This window comes from Euprymna scolopes, chromosome 21 (assembly GCF_053919585.1).
Source record: "Euprymna scolopes isolate OS-2025 chromosome 21, ASM5391958v1, whole genome shotgun sequence".
Taxonomy (NCBI): Eukaryota; Metazoa; Mollusca; class Cephalopoda; order Sepiida; family Sepiolidae; genus Euprymna; species Euprymna scolopes.
Window position 1 is genome coordinate 19,431,175 of NC_136502.1, and position 15,000 is coordinate 19,446,174.

Consider the following 15,000-nt stretch of genomic DNA (forward strand, 5'->3'; position numbering starts at 1 on the left):
TCTTACTATATTCATATCTTGATTATTCTGTAGGGCAGAGAACGTAAGTGGCCCATTATATTTGAATATAAAATGAGGGGAGGGGGATTAATGGGACAGAGAAATATATATATATATATATATATATATATATATATATATATACATATATATATACATACATATATACATATATATATATACATACATATATACATATATATATACATACATATATACATATATATATACATACATATATACATATATACATATATATATATATATATATATATATATATCATATTTCTTATAGACTCTGTCTACTCAATTATGACTCTTTAAATAGAGAAATAAATAAATAGATAAGTAAAGGCCAACCAATTTCTTATTTATCTCTTGGCTCCTTACTTACCATGAGCCAATGGCATCATTATTGTCGTCATCGTTAAATGAAGTTTACAAGACATTCGCCGTCGTATAAGGAACCACTTTCTTCGTCCACCTTCAATAATCCCCCATGCCCGCCGACTCAGACCATACTCTCTTCTCTTCCCCAAAAGTCATAGATTTTATTCTCTCTCACTTCACTCCCTTCACCCCACTTATGCTCTTTGCCCTACAGCCCCCACTCCAATACCCGCTTACTTATCCTCTTCCCCCTCCCCTTTCTTTATTTCAATCCAGTTAAGAACATAATAATGTTACTGGAGCCGAGCAATGAAGTTAATGGTCTGCTGAACGCACACGCTCTGCTAGCGAAGGCACGCGCACTCGGCTCGTGCATAGTGTGCACACATGCATGCACCTTTTCACAGAGAGAACAAATGATATTTCCGGATGCATACATTGCACGTGCATATTGACTCAACAAAGCACTATGCACACACAACAATGAGAGACGCGTATATACGCATATGCGTACATTAAATAAATATTAAAATTAAACTCATACACATTTTGAATGCATGCAAAAGCGCACTGGCAGTTTCATGTGAATATATATATATATATATATATATATATATATATATATATATATATATATATATATATACTATATATATATATACTATATATATACTATATACTATATATATACTATATATATATACTATATATATATATATATATATATATATAGTAAGTTATGAAATATATATGACGATTAAGCTACACTGAATATTCCGCGTTTCATTAGTAAATACTTAAAGTTTACGCATAAATTTATACTTTCGTATATTAATTTATGTGAGTAAATGAAGTATATATATATATATATATATATATATATATATATATATATATATATATATATATATATATATCCACATATGTATATACATATAGAGATATAAGTATGTAAACACATTTATTTAATATACACACAGCATAATCATGTTCACACACAGAGTTAAACAACCAGGAGTCTCTCCAATACCAGATGGGTGACCATTTGCGAATACTAGGCGCTGTATCCATTCTGCCGGGTCGCAGAGATTTCCAGCTTAGTATCTGGAGGCATGTTTAAAACCCCCATCAGTCTTCATTAAGATACACATCTAGGAGAAGGAACACTCTTATGTAAAACCTAAGGTTTACTGACCGCACTGTCTGTAACAATCAGTTCACCGACTATGTTTAGCAGTTGCTCTAAAAAGTGTGTATGGTTCTACACAAAGCCTTCACTACTTCATTTGTGTTGATTTCAGACAACTTAATTGCTGTGTGAAGCTCATACCTCAAAATCGACGAGAGAGAGTCCATATATTATATATAAAATTTTTTATATATACATTATTTGGCTGAACATTTGGAGAAAACGTGAATGCCTACCAGAGAGAACTTGACTGCCTACTAGACACTATCGAGTGTCTAATGTCTCTCTGTTCAGGGGTTTGTCAGGATAACCTAGCATGGGAATACCTTTCTCTAAAAGTAAACCCTTCCTAAGGCTAACACTTGATCTCTATGAGCTACTTAAATATTCAAAATCACATTCGCAGCCCAAAATATCTCTTTGGTATGACTAACCTACACTAGTTTTTATGAAGAATGGTGCATCTTCTCCAAGTGATGCTAACTGAAATTACAGCACTAAGCTGGATAACCCACCAGACTAGATGAATTCTTGTTCTGGAATGGAATTGGTAATACCAATAGACCACAAGGCAGATATATTATAACATATTTAACTGGTCAATTGCAGAGAGAAAATTAATATTCATAACTTCTTTACTAACTCAACATTTGAGAAATAAAATGAGATTTAATGGAATATTCGAATATCTATGTAGCCCATAGAGACCGAGTGTTAGCCCCTAGGAAGGAGCACCTTGCCTTTTAGAACTCCAACTGAAGTAAAATAAATCAAATCTGTTCAATAGCTAATATTTTTCAGATTAACTATTCTTAACAGTCATGGAAAATAACTTTCGTAGCTCTGACCGAAACAAGTCTGTAAATGTTTAACCACATAATGTTTGTAATAATATACAATTTTATACTTAATAAATTGCTTTATTTATTATTGAGCACCTTTTTGAGGTGAATTGTTTTCGACGGTCATAGTAAATAAATTTATTTATTACTAGTTCATTGAATTTTTATTCTGCAAACGTAAAGTTGTCCTAAATCACTGTATGTCTAGTAAATGATATCTAAGTCTTTCGTATATAAACATCGACCGCCACTAGACAGCGCTCTATTTGTATATGTACTATAGCTTTGTATCACTGTACAGGGCTGGTGCTAATATCACAACAGAAGTTAGGGATGGATTAAATAAATTCATGGAACTTCTGCCATTATTAACCAGTAGAGAGTTACCACTGTTGACCGAGGGATGAATCTATATGTATGCAGTATGAACTGCCCGCCTGTGGAAAACTATTCTATTGGCCTGATTCCTGGCCAACTACAAAATGATAGTCTTAAGTCCAATGTAAACAAGTTCTTGTTGAGCCATCTCCTTAAATAATCCAGATTCTACCCAATCTACACCATTAATGATCACTACAGTACCACTTTACATTCATTAACCCTTATCCTCTAGTGGCCTTCGGATCTTGATAAGTGGTGACGCCCACTTTGCTAACAGGGGTTGATAATGTGCTGTAAGGATACAGATGTTAAAAAAGAATAGATGTAATGAGTCCTCAAGAAGGACGTAGATCTAATGTCCTGAGAGGATGAACAAATCTGGACTGTATAGCAAGATGGGTACAATTATTTGGTTTGGAAACACTGAAAGAATTGATAAGAGTTCTTGGGTAAGAAAATGTAGAGCAGTTGAGAAAGCAGGGTCAGTTGGCACTGGAAGACCAAGGGAAAATGAGGAAGTGACAAAGATGGTTTTGAAATTCCCCTCTGGACCAAAGTATCATAGGTTAATAAAATGACTACAGAAATTCCTCTCTGGACCAAAGTATCGTAGGTTTGCAACAACAGATGCCACATACAAATTCAATACATTTAGGCTAATAGCCACTATCTTATGTAACTTTTAGACACATTAAGTCATGATAATAAAATGCTGCATTGCATCCTATGAGTAACACTATCACAAGTGCAACATCTTTAGAGGAAGGAGTCCCTATACTAATATTTGTCACTGGTACAAATTCTACAAGTTCCACAGATTCTGTGATTACACCGACCGTAACTGGCCCATAAATATATAGACATAATCTTTCCAATTTCCGATTCATAAATAATAAAGGCTCCCTCGTCAAACTTTGACCATTCTGATTGGCTGATTTCTGAAAATTATCATATTCCAGAATCCAGTTCTACACTTTATTAATGAACGCTTACTAACATTAAAATATGGCATCACTAAGAGACATATTATAACGTCTTCATCAAAACAACAAAAAAGTTTATAATGCCTTGCTCTCGAGTCTTTCGAGTCTTTAACCATTAAACACGTGTAAACTGTTGATGTTTCAGACCGACACATTTCGTCTATATATTTCGAATGGGTTTATAGATGCTAACATTGTTACTTCAGCATGGTACGTTCATTTTGGCCACAGGCGCCAGTGCCTGCTATTTCACTGGGTGAGCAATGGCTCCCACTAACAACCATAGTTTAATTTTTTTTCAGTTGAGGTGAGGGGGACATACTTCCATCGGGTCATGTATATATATATATATATATACATAGGGTGTCCACAAAGTCTGGCTACTTAATGTAGCCAGACTTTGTGGGCACCATGTAGATTATGTAGCCAGACTTTGTGGCCAGCCTTTAGATTATGTAGTCAGACTTTATCGGCACCCTGTAGATTATGCAGCGCGACTTTGTGGGCACCATGTAGATTATGCAGCCAGACTTTGTGGACACCCTGTATATACATATATATATATATATATATATATATATATATATATATATATATATCAAGGGTGTGATTTCATATAGAAACGTTAATTTAATTTGAATAAAATAAAATATGCATCAAGTGTGCTTGAAAGCCAAATCACAACATAATATTAGGAAAATAAACAAATATTTTACTTGTTTGAAATTTATAACATAAATATATTTCAGAGCTAAACTCCATCCTCAGTGTGTTGTTTTCTTTCTTATTTTTTTCCTTTTCTTCTTCCTTATCATGCTGTAAAGTTGGAGAAAGAAAAGACTGTTTGTAAAGAGCCACGCGTTGTATCTTAGCGGTTGTATTTTGAAATCTTTCTCCAACTTTATAACATGGCAAGGAAGAAGAAAAGGAAAAAAAGAAGAAAGAAAACAGCATACTGAGGATAGAGCATAGCTCTGAAATATTTTTTTTTTTTTACATGGAGTTCACCACTTATCAAGGCCCAGTGGCCACTCGGGGATAAGGGTTATTGTGTGTGCAGTAATCAATGGGATAGTGTAGCAATAGTATTGGAGAATTGATATCATTATTTAGGGGGGCGGTTAGTCAGGAACTTGTTTATGTCGGACTTGAAGACATCCAGGTTGAAGTCGGGAGAAAAACAGACAAGCGGAACAGAAAGAAGCTTTGTTCATGGAATCTATGTTTTGATTTAGACACAAATAAGGAGTGGGGAAAATTATTGACGGTGGTTTCAGCTAGTTGGGTGTTTTTTGAAAAAGATTGGCGAGCGGGGACCAGAGAATGGAACTCAGACGAGCACTTGCCATGGAAATAACGATAGAACAAAGACAGACTCGCTACGTCTCTTCTGTGGGAGAGAGGTTGCAGGGAAGAGAAAAGGGCATCCCCCACCAAGCCACAAAGTCTATTTTGTACTCTGTCAAGGCAGGATAGGCTGTTTTTAGCAGCTCCTGCCCAGATGTGGCAGCAGTACTCTATCCTTGGACGTACTTGGCTTTTATATAGATAGTGAATTGCATCAGCAGTGAGATATCTTCTAGAGCGGTAGAAGGATCCCACCATTTTCCCAGCGACCTTGGCCACAGACTTGATGTATGTGTTCCATTTCAGATCAGGAGTAAAGGTGAAACCCAGAAGCTTATCAAAACATAGGGCCTCCCCTAGACGAGAGCCATCCATTTCAATTGATGCCAGATGGGGAGCAGAGCGTTTATGATATAGAGATAGGAGCTTGGTTTTAGATGCATTAAAATTAACCAGCCACCTCTTTCCCCACTGTACCACGCTCTCAAGATCAGAGGAGAGAGAATCAGAGGGAACATCATCATTTACGACCTTTGATGTGTTGCCATAGATAGTCGTGTCATCAGCATAGATGTCAACGAAAGATTTTAGTATGTGTTTTGGGAGATCATTGATGTAGATCAGGAAGAGAGTTGGGCCAAGTATGGACCCCTGAGGGACTCCAGCATTAATACTGCAGGCCTCTGATTTCTGCTCATCAACCACTACTCTTATGAGCCTATCAGAAAGAAATGATTTAATGATTGAGAAAACATTTCCAGTTATACCGTAGCTGGAAATCTTGTGTAGTAGGCATTTATGCCAAACCTTATCGAAGGCCTTTCATATGTCAAGAGCAATTGCCCTAGAAATGAAGCCTTTGTCGAGAGATTCACTAATCCTATGAGATATAACCATTAACACATCTGCTGTAGATCTAGCAGAACGGAAACCATATTGCGTGTCACTAAGAACGTTATTTCTGCTGAGGTGGTTGACTACTTCTCTATTTATTGTGTATTCCAGCAACTTACTCATGACACACAGGGGATGTATTGGTCTGTACTGAGAGGGAGATGACTTATCGCCTGAATTCTTAAATACAGGGCATACTGATGAGGTTTTCAAGGTGTTTGAAAGCACTTCTCCTTAAATAGTCTTGTAAGTATAGGGGCAAGTTCTGGTTGAAGCTTTTTCAACACTACGTATAATTGGAATGCCATCAGGGCCAGTTGCTTTACTGGAATCAAGGTTCTTGATTAGCTTGGCGACCTCATGCACAGATATGTGTATGTTGCATAGCGTGTTGTCTGTTATAAGAGGGAATACGGGGAGTTGATGGCCTTCGTCGCACAGGGAAGAATTTGCTGCAAAGTTTTTGGCAAATAGTTTGGCCTTGTCGGATACTGTCGAGATGACCTCTGGTCCATTGATAATGGTTGGGATAGAACGCAGGTTTCTGTTCAGAATCCTATTTGCTATTTGCCAGAACTGGTGGGAACCAAGCCGCTGCTCAGCTACTTTGGATTTAACGGATTGAACATATAGTTCTCATGCATTTTTTATTACTCTTTTACAGTGGTTGCTGCCGGTCCTGAAAGCAGCTTTAGTTTCAGTGCATATATATGCTATACATTTCAAACAAGTAAAATATTTGTTTATTTTCCTGCTATTACGTTCTGATTTGGCTTTCAAGCACACTTGATGCGTATTATATATATATATATATATATATATATATGTATGTATATGCATATATATGTACAGTATCGGCCATAATATAAGGAACGGAAAAAAAAATTACAATTATTCATGTATATTTCAAAAATTAGTGCATGGATTTTTCTGAAATACTCAGAATAAACAAATAGAACCAATGTGTATAAACTAGTACCAAAAAAAAAAAAATAAATAAAAATAAAATTACGATTCAATATTGAGAAATATTTTACTTTTAAATTATATCTGTGGATTTATCCTGGCCAAAAGTTAAGGAACGAAATAGAAACTTTATGTTTTTTTTAGTTCAAATGTTTTAAAAAATAAATTCATTCAATATTTAGTGAACATCCCTTTATTCTTTATGACCTCACTGCATCTTCGACCACAAGACTGGATTAGTTTCTTGCAAAATTCAGGATTTATCTTTCCCACTCTTCCTTCAATAAATTCCACAAATGATTTTGATTTTGGGGATTCCTCGCCTGTGCTCTTTCTCCAATCATTTTCCAAACATTTTCTATCGGATTCAGATCCGGACTCTGCGCTGGCCAGTCCATTACTCTTATTTCTTCTTCCTCGAGGTAACTTATCACTTTTTTAGTTTTATGGCAAGGGGCGTTATCTTGCATAAAAATGCTTGGCTGATTAGGTGAAAGGCGTAAGCTCTCAATGACATGTTGTTGAAGGAGCTGCTTATAAGTGTCCGCATTAACCCTACCATAGATTCGAACTAGAGGGCCAACTACTTCCGATGATATCATACACCACACCATTACACTTTCCCCTCCGAATTTAAGTGTATTTTTAACACACATTTGGAGGATAATCGTTCACCTGCTTTACGCTGTACTTGCTTCTTTCCATCAGATCCAAACAAATTGAACTTGGATTTATCGCTGAAGTGAACCTTAGCCCATTGTTCATCAGTCCAGACGACATGCTCATGGGCAAACTTCAAACGGCTATTTTTGTTCTTGGAGATCAAGGGTTTAGATACTGGCACCCTGGTATGCAATCCGGCAGCTGCTAACCGTCGAGAAACAGTTTTTCTAGATATATTTTTCCCAGTCTGTTCATTAAAATCACGAGAAATTGATGTTGCGGATTTGAATCGGTCACTAAGAGCCTGCCTTACCATAATCCTATCTTCTCTTTGAGACGTTTTAGGGGGTCTGCCGGTTTTAAGGGATGCTTCTAATGTATTTTTATTCTTATATCGAGCTATCACACGATGAACAACACTTTTTGATCTTCAAACGATATTAGAAATTGTTGAAATTGATTTCTTTTCTTTGTAATTGTCTAAAATTAATTTTTTTTCTTGGAGAGACAAATTTTTGCGAGTCGGTGACGCCATTTTTCTTTGTTGTACTTATCAGCAGTTCCAATATAAAAACTAGCTATTTTTATGTAAAGTTTAGTCTCTTAAAAATAAATTTTCTATTTCGTTCCTTAACTTTTGGCCAGGATAAATCCACAGATATAATTTTAAACTAAAATATTTCTCAATATTGAATCGTAATTTTTTTTTTTTTTACTAGTTTATACACATTGGTTCTATTTGTTTATTCTGAGTATTTCAGAAAAATCCATGCATTAATTTTTTAAATATACATGAATAATTGTAAATTTTTTTCCGTTCCTTATATTATGGCCGATACAGTATGTATATATATGCGTATATATATATATGTATATACATGCATATATATATATATGCATATATATATATGTATGTATATATATATATATATGTATATATATGTGTATATATGTATATATATGTATATATATATATGCATATATATATATACATATATGTAAGTTATAAAATATATATGGCGATTAAGCTACACTGAATATTTAGCGTTTCATTCACTCTAGGACTCTTCAGGCGTATGCGCGAATTCTGTGGTTGTTTCTCGTTTTTATATGCGCATCTTCTATTGAGATTTTAGTTAGCCAATCAGCTTCCTAGTATCAACCGCGCCCTTCCTATCAGCCAATGAGCATGCACTTATCGAACAAAGGCCTATTTGACCTCTGGTTGACCTGTTCCTTTGTGTGTGCTCCATTTAGCCTGGATATTTAGTATCTTGATCTGTTTTAAATCTAGTTTTTTTTTTAGTTTATATATAAATATATATATGTGTACATACATATGTGCACACATATATATGCATATATATATACATACAAGGAACAGGTCAACCAATTTACATCCCTTCCGTTTCATAACCTATCATACTTTCATAAATCAGAGTCCATTTTCTGTAGGCTGTTTTTGAACCAAGTCAACGATGGGTCTTTTGCTAATATATATATATATATATATATATATATATATATATATATATATATACATATATATATATTATTTAGAATTAATGGTTCCCATATTGTGTTAAATTCTATACTAAGTTTGCAACAGTTAATTAAAACAGTTAATTATTTAGTCCCGTTTAAACAACTGATACTATGTAAACATTTTTCAATTATAATCAAAAATCAAAATCATCGATGAAAATAATAGATTTTAAATTAACGAATATAAAAAGTGACTCATGACTAAAATCTTATCTTTTTTTTGTATAAGTTTTAAAATCTGAAAAAATTAAACTAAAACTGGTTAACGCTGTGTGCATAAAATTCTATATAAAAAGATTTTTCCAGTTTCAACATTTGTACATAATAATGGATGATTAGTTTATAGTGGTGAAGGCTTTGTGTAGAACCAACCATCTTTTTGATACAATTGCTAATCTTCGTTAATGCAATCGCTGCCACAAGACAGAGCAGCACGTGCATCCCCTAGATGCATGTCTTAATAAAAACTGGGGCTGCATCTCTCCCAGTGAATTAAACGCGCCTCCAGACACCAACTTGGAAACTTCTACCTATTGGCACGGTACATACAGCGTCTCGCTTTCCCAAATGGTCACCCATCTGGTACTGGCTAGGCTCATTGTTGCTTAACTTCGGTGATCTGGCGAGAACTTATGATTGTGCCATATATATATATGTGAAAGAGCGATAGAAAGAAAGAGAGGGGTAAAGAAAGAAAGAGAAAGAGAGACTGTTTTTTTTGTGCATCTAATGTAGTTTTAAATAGATTTTACGTGTACAAATAAGAAGAGATAAACACAGAATAAGTACACACACACACACACACACACACACACACACACACACACACACACACACACACACACACACATGCATTCGCATATTTACGTCTGATCATATATGTGAGTTCACCTTTCTTTGTTATATATTTGGACAATTCTAAGTCTTTCTTTATCTGAAAGCCTATTATGAGATTGATGGCTGTGTGCTGCCTCGGCAATATGGAAGCTAAACTGTCAACTATAAATTCATGGGGATAAAGGCAACTCTCGCTTATTCTGAAGGTCTCCAAGATCATTCAGAAATTGCCCTTTTTCAAATCAATATCTACTTATCTTTTCTTGGTCTGTCAAAAGGTCAGAAAAGATTTTATATTATATATATATATATATATATAGTTATCTTTTATGACCTTTTCATATGCATAAATTAATCAATATAGTTGGATTTGTTGCTATATTTATAGGACAAAGTACTCAAAATTGATGATAGATCATACGTAAATCTAAGTTTGGAGACAGCGTCATCTGCACATGATGGTTGTCAGTTTCATTTCTGCATTTGTTATATCATATAAGAAAGAGAAATACACCCATTTCATTAATATATATATATATATATATATATATAAGAGCAAATAGTTAATAAAACATGTTAAAAACACTTTGAAAAAGAGTTAAACATAATTAATTTTAAAAAGGAAACACTAAATAAGTGAATAGTCCTTAATCCACAGAGTTTCGAAGAAATACTTTCCTTCTCATCAGAAGGTAGGATTTAGCAAAATGCAGGATCGGATTTTGCTTGCAAAAGTATTTAATGAAACTACACGTAAGTCATAGATCTTACTTGATAACAAAAAGCGAAGCAGAGGGAATAGGGTGCAGAAAAAGATGATTTCACGTGAATGGATATTCTGGTGAAGGGTAAAATATCCAATGACGGTAAAATCCAAAGATGCAGAATCAAAGAAAGTTAGTTAAATTTCCATTCGCACAAGTAAAATCCAAGGGAATCGCGTAATTGGAAGATCATCCAAATTAATCCAAAAGGCAGAAATCCGTGGAATAACATTTAATATTTATAATTTACTTTAGTTTTGCCATCTTGGACCATTTTGGTAAACTTAACTGTAATTCTTATTTTACATACATATTTTAGTATATATATATATATATATATATATATATATATATATATATATACATATTTTAGTATGTGTGTGTGTGTGTATATATATATATATATATATATATAAGAGAGAGAGAGAGAGAGAGTCATCCACATACAGTACTGTTTCGTTGTATCACAACTCATCAGTGTGGCTAGACATACACCTTTTCCCAGCCGTGGATCGAACCTACAACCGTTGTGTTGACAGTTGACAGCTCTAACCATCGGACCAAAAATCAGTGTCCGTAAATGTTTCTCCTCAAATGCCTATTAAATTAGCATTTGCCCGTCGAACAGTGCTCAAACTGTCAGTTTGTTTACAAACAAACAGTGGGCTTCGCTTATTCACTTAAATACGCTTTGGGTGAAAATATATTTACAAAGTGCTCAACCCAAAGAGGGGGAGGGGGGTTATTAGTCATCCACATACAGTATTGTTTCGTTGTATCACAACTCATCAGTGCCGCTAGACTAGCATCTCTTTCAAGCCAAAGATTGAACCTAGAACCGTCGTGTTGACAGTCGGCAGTTCTCCCACTCGACCATGGAATCGATGCCCGTAAATAACTCGTCGGAATATCTATTTAAATAGACACCCGCCACCACTTTTATAGTGCTCAAATCGCCTGTTCGTAAACAAACAAACAACGATATATATATATATATATATATATATATATATATATATATATATATATATATATATATATATATATATGCAAAGGTCTATCTGAAAACAAACAGAACACATTCAGTAATTGACAGAGTTTATATAAACATTGAGATATGACTGATGATCGGATAGGTAAAAGCACTATTTACTAAATGGTTTAGTTTCAATCTCAACTCGAGACCTATATCTGTCTAGCCACGCTGAGGAGATATAATACAGCAAAACAGTCTGTCTCTTGACGACTATATACATAATGCAAATATCTTTGTAAAAATAAATAAAGCGTTCTTCGCCTGCTTACATTGTTTTTATACAAACAGTGAGATTTACCTTAATTTCTGGTACCAACGATACAGAGGAGAAAAGCTCTGACCACCAAAAGAAAAAAGAAAAAAAAGAAACGTGTTTCAATCTCGTCTGGGAGCACTTACATGTCTAGCCACACTGAAGAGCTGTGTTAAAGGAGAACAATTTGTACAGATGACAATGTATAAGCCTCTCTTTTTCTTTCATGGGTTGAGTACTGTGGAAAGTAAAATTGACAGCTATCATTAGCAATAATCCAAAGGGCTTCGTACAACACATTATTTATATGAACAATAAGTCTGTATCGATATTGCAATGGATAAAAGTTCAGATTTTCAAAAATATTTCGGTCTGAAGCTCTTGCACGTCTACCGATGGTGAAGAGCTGTGATGCATCGAAACAGTCTGCCGATCCCTAACTCTTCTCCTTTTTAAGCAGTTATACTCATTTAAATGTATTTTTACTAATGTTCTTTAGATTTAGCTAATTGCAGATTTTTTTCATAATTATTAAATTCTGAATCTATAGATACACATATATAAATTATCTACAAATACCATTATAGCATGTGTTCTTCAGAATTGTTTGATCTATTCCCTGCTTCCTTTGTTACAGCTCGTTTGACTCGTTGGTCTAGTAGTCTCCATCAATTTGCTGTTTTAGTACCTCATTATAATACAGCTTCCTATCCCAGTAGCTTCCTTTTGAGAATTGCAAGGTTGTGGAACTCTCTTCCTGCTCACTGTTTTCCTTCTACCTACAGCCTTGGTCTTTTCAATGCTAAGGTCAATAGACAGCTCTTGTCTATGCAATAATTATCTTTCGTTCTTGTTAGTTTCTTACATCAAGTGGCTTCATGATTTGTCTCGAGTGACTTACATAAAAAAATTAGATGTCAGAACAAGAAAAAAGTCGCCCTTTCTCTAAATACTCACATTAGGGAGTAGTTGAGAAGGAGTGAGAAAAATTTGATAGCTTAGAGAGAGAAATAGAAAGAGAAAGATTGATGACTACTGCAATTAATTACAAATTACGGCTAATTAGAACAATTAAAACAATATTTTTTCATACGTAACAATTTCAGAATAAATGTATATTTTAGCATGTATTCTGAGCCATTTAATATATGGGGAACGGCATTAGGGAAACAATCATTGGTGAACTCAGCTTCATTCAGTGAGATTTTAAATGAAATCATTAAGACTGATACTATCATGCAAAAAGTTTGAGAATTGTGATGTAGACAATGTCATAAGTTCTCTCACAGACGAATGTACATTGTGTCTCCATTATAATAAGATATTATTGTGATAATAGGAACTATTGATTAAACTTGAATTATATTAACTGGATGAATAATACATACCATTGTTGAATGTCCCGATTGTAATTTTCTTCCTCTTTAATTCCATCTTAAAAGAAAACGATTCAGTAATGCAAATGCAAATATCTATGAAATATTCATGGCTTTCACAATCCATCCATCTTGATAGTCACTCATGTCTATGATTCATTTTCTTAAGAAAAAATTCAGTAAAATTTGACTTACCTCCGGCGGACCAAAAAACAAAAACAAAAAACAAAACAAACAAAAACAACAGCAGCAACAATAACAAACATCCGGGTAGATCATCATCATCATCATCATCATCATCATCATCATCATCATCATCATCATCATCATCAGCATCATCATCATCAAAAACAACAACAACAACGGGGACACACACACACAGTTTAAGAGATACTTTTCATTCAACATTAGTTTCCAATAAATGGGATATAAATTCGGTACCTCAGTTCTGCTAGCCTGAAAGGAACATGTTTAAAAGAAAAATATTTTTGTTGCTTTCAATATATTCAAATTGTTGCTTACCTAAAGAAATATTTAAGTTAAAAACGATATTTTTTTTGTAAATTTAATCTCAAATCAAGCGATAATTTGTTAGTAAATTTAATTTAATATTTAATATGATGACTTTTGATTAATCATAATGTAGCAGAGCGCCTATGGGAGAATCAGCAGCAGCCGAGGGATGGCAGCACGTATGCAAATTAGCAAGTGTGGGCGAGCTTATGTCACAAGAAAAGGAAAGAGAAAATATACCACGTAGTCGAAGGAGAAACAAGTCCGTACCGGGTAAGATGGACGTATGAAGGTTGAGCTGAATGCTAGCTGGCGTGTGTGTGAAGGAACTTTGAAGGTGTAATGGGGTGGGATTTTTTTTTTGGGGGGGGGGGAACCACGAGTGGATGAATTTCGTTTGCACTTGAGAAGAATGCCGAATCGAATTTATGTTTTTTGCCTATTTATTTTTGTTTGTTTGTTCCTGCAATGTTACAAAGATATAAAAATGTTAAAGTACACGGTGTTTGGAAAATGGATAACAAATTCGAAATAATATTTTATACGATTGGTTTCACAGTTATAGGTGATTGAAACCATACTGATCAACATTCTTTATTGTAAACAGCTAACTTACAACGTATGTGCGTGGGTGTCTTTTCAAAAATGAAGAATTATAAACAGGACGACTCAGAGAAATATATCTATATTCTTTTTTCATTTTAATATACTTTCATAGAAATGTTTCTGTTATGTCACAAAAACCTATTTTCTTTACGTCACAAGTGTCATGCTCATACATTAATTCCATGCCTAATATAACATACGGACCTAACGGGTCACGGATAGTCTAGTATATATATATATATATAAAGATAGATGCATTATTATATGGATTAAGATTGCAACTAATGGCATGAGATTTTGATTTTATTGGCAGACATTACTATAAAAACCACAACAATTTTATGGTTATAGTAAAGCAGCGCTAAATAGAAAAAAATAGTGCTTTTTTTCTTTGTGCCATTTTTCCTACATATTT

At 34.2% G+C, this 15,000-nt stretch overlaps 1 protein-coding gene across 2 annotated transcripts in view; it reads left to right on the plus strand.

Annotated features, from left to right (window-relative positions):
* LOC145242046 (protocadherin beta-2-like) overlaps positions 1 to 15,000 on the plus strand; it is a 186,107-nt gene that overhangs the window by 170,552 nt on the left and 555 nt on the right. The gene's annotated exons all lie outside the window — the stretch shown is intronic.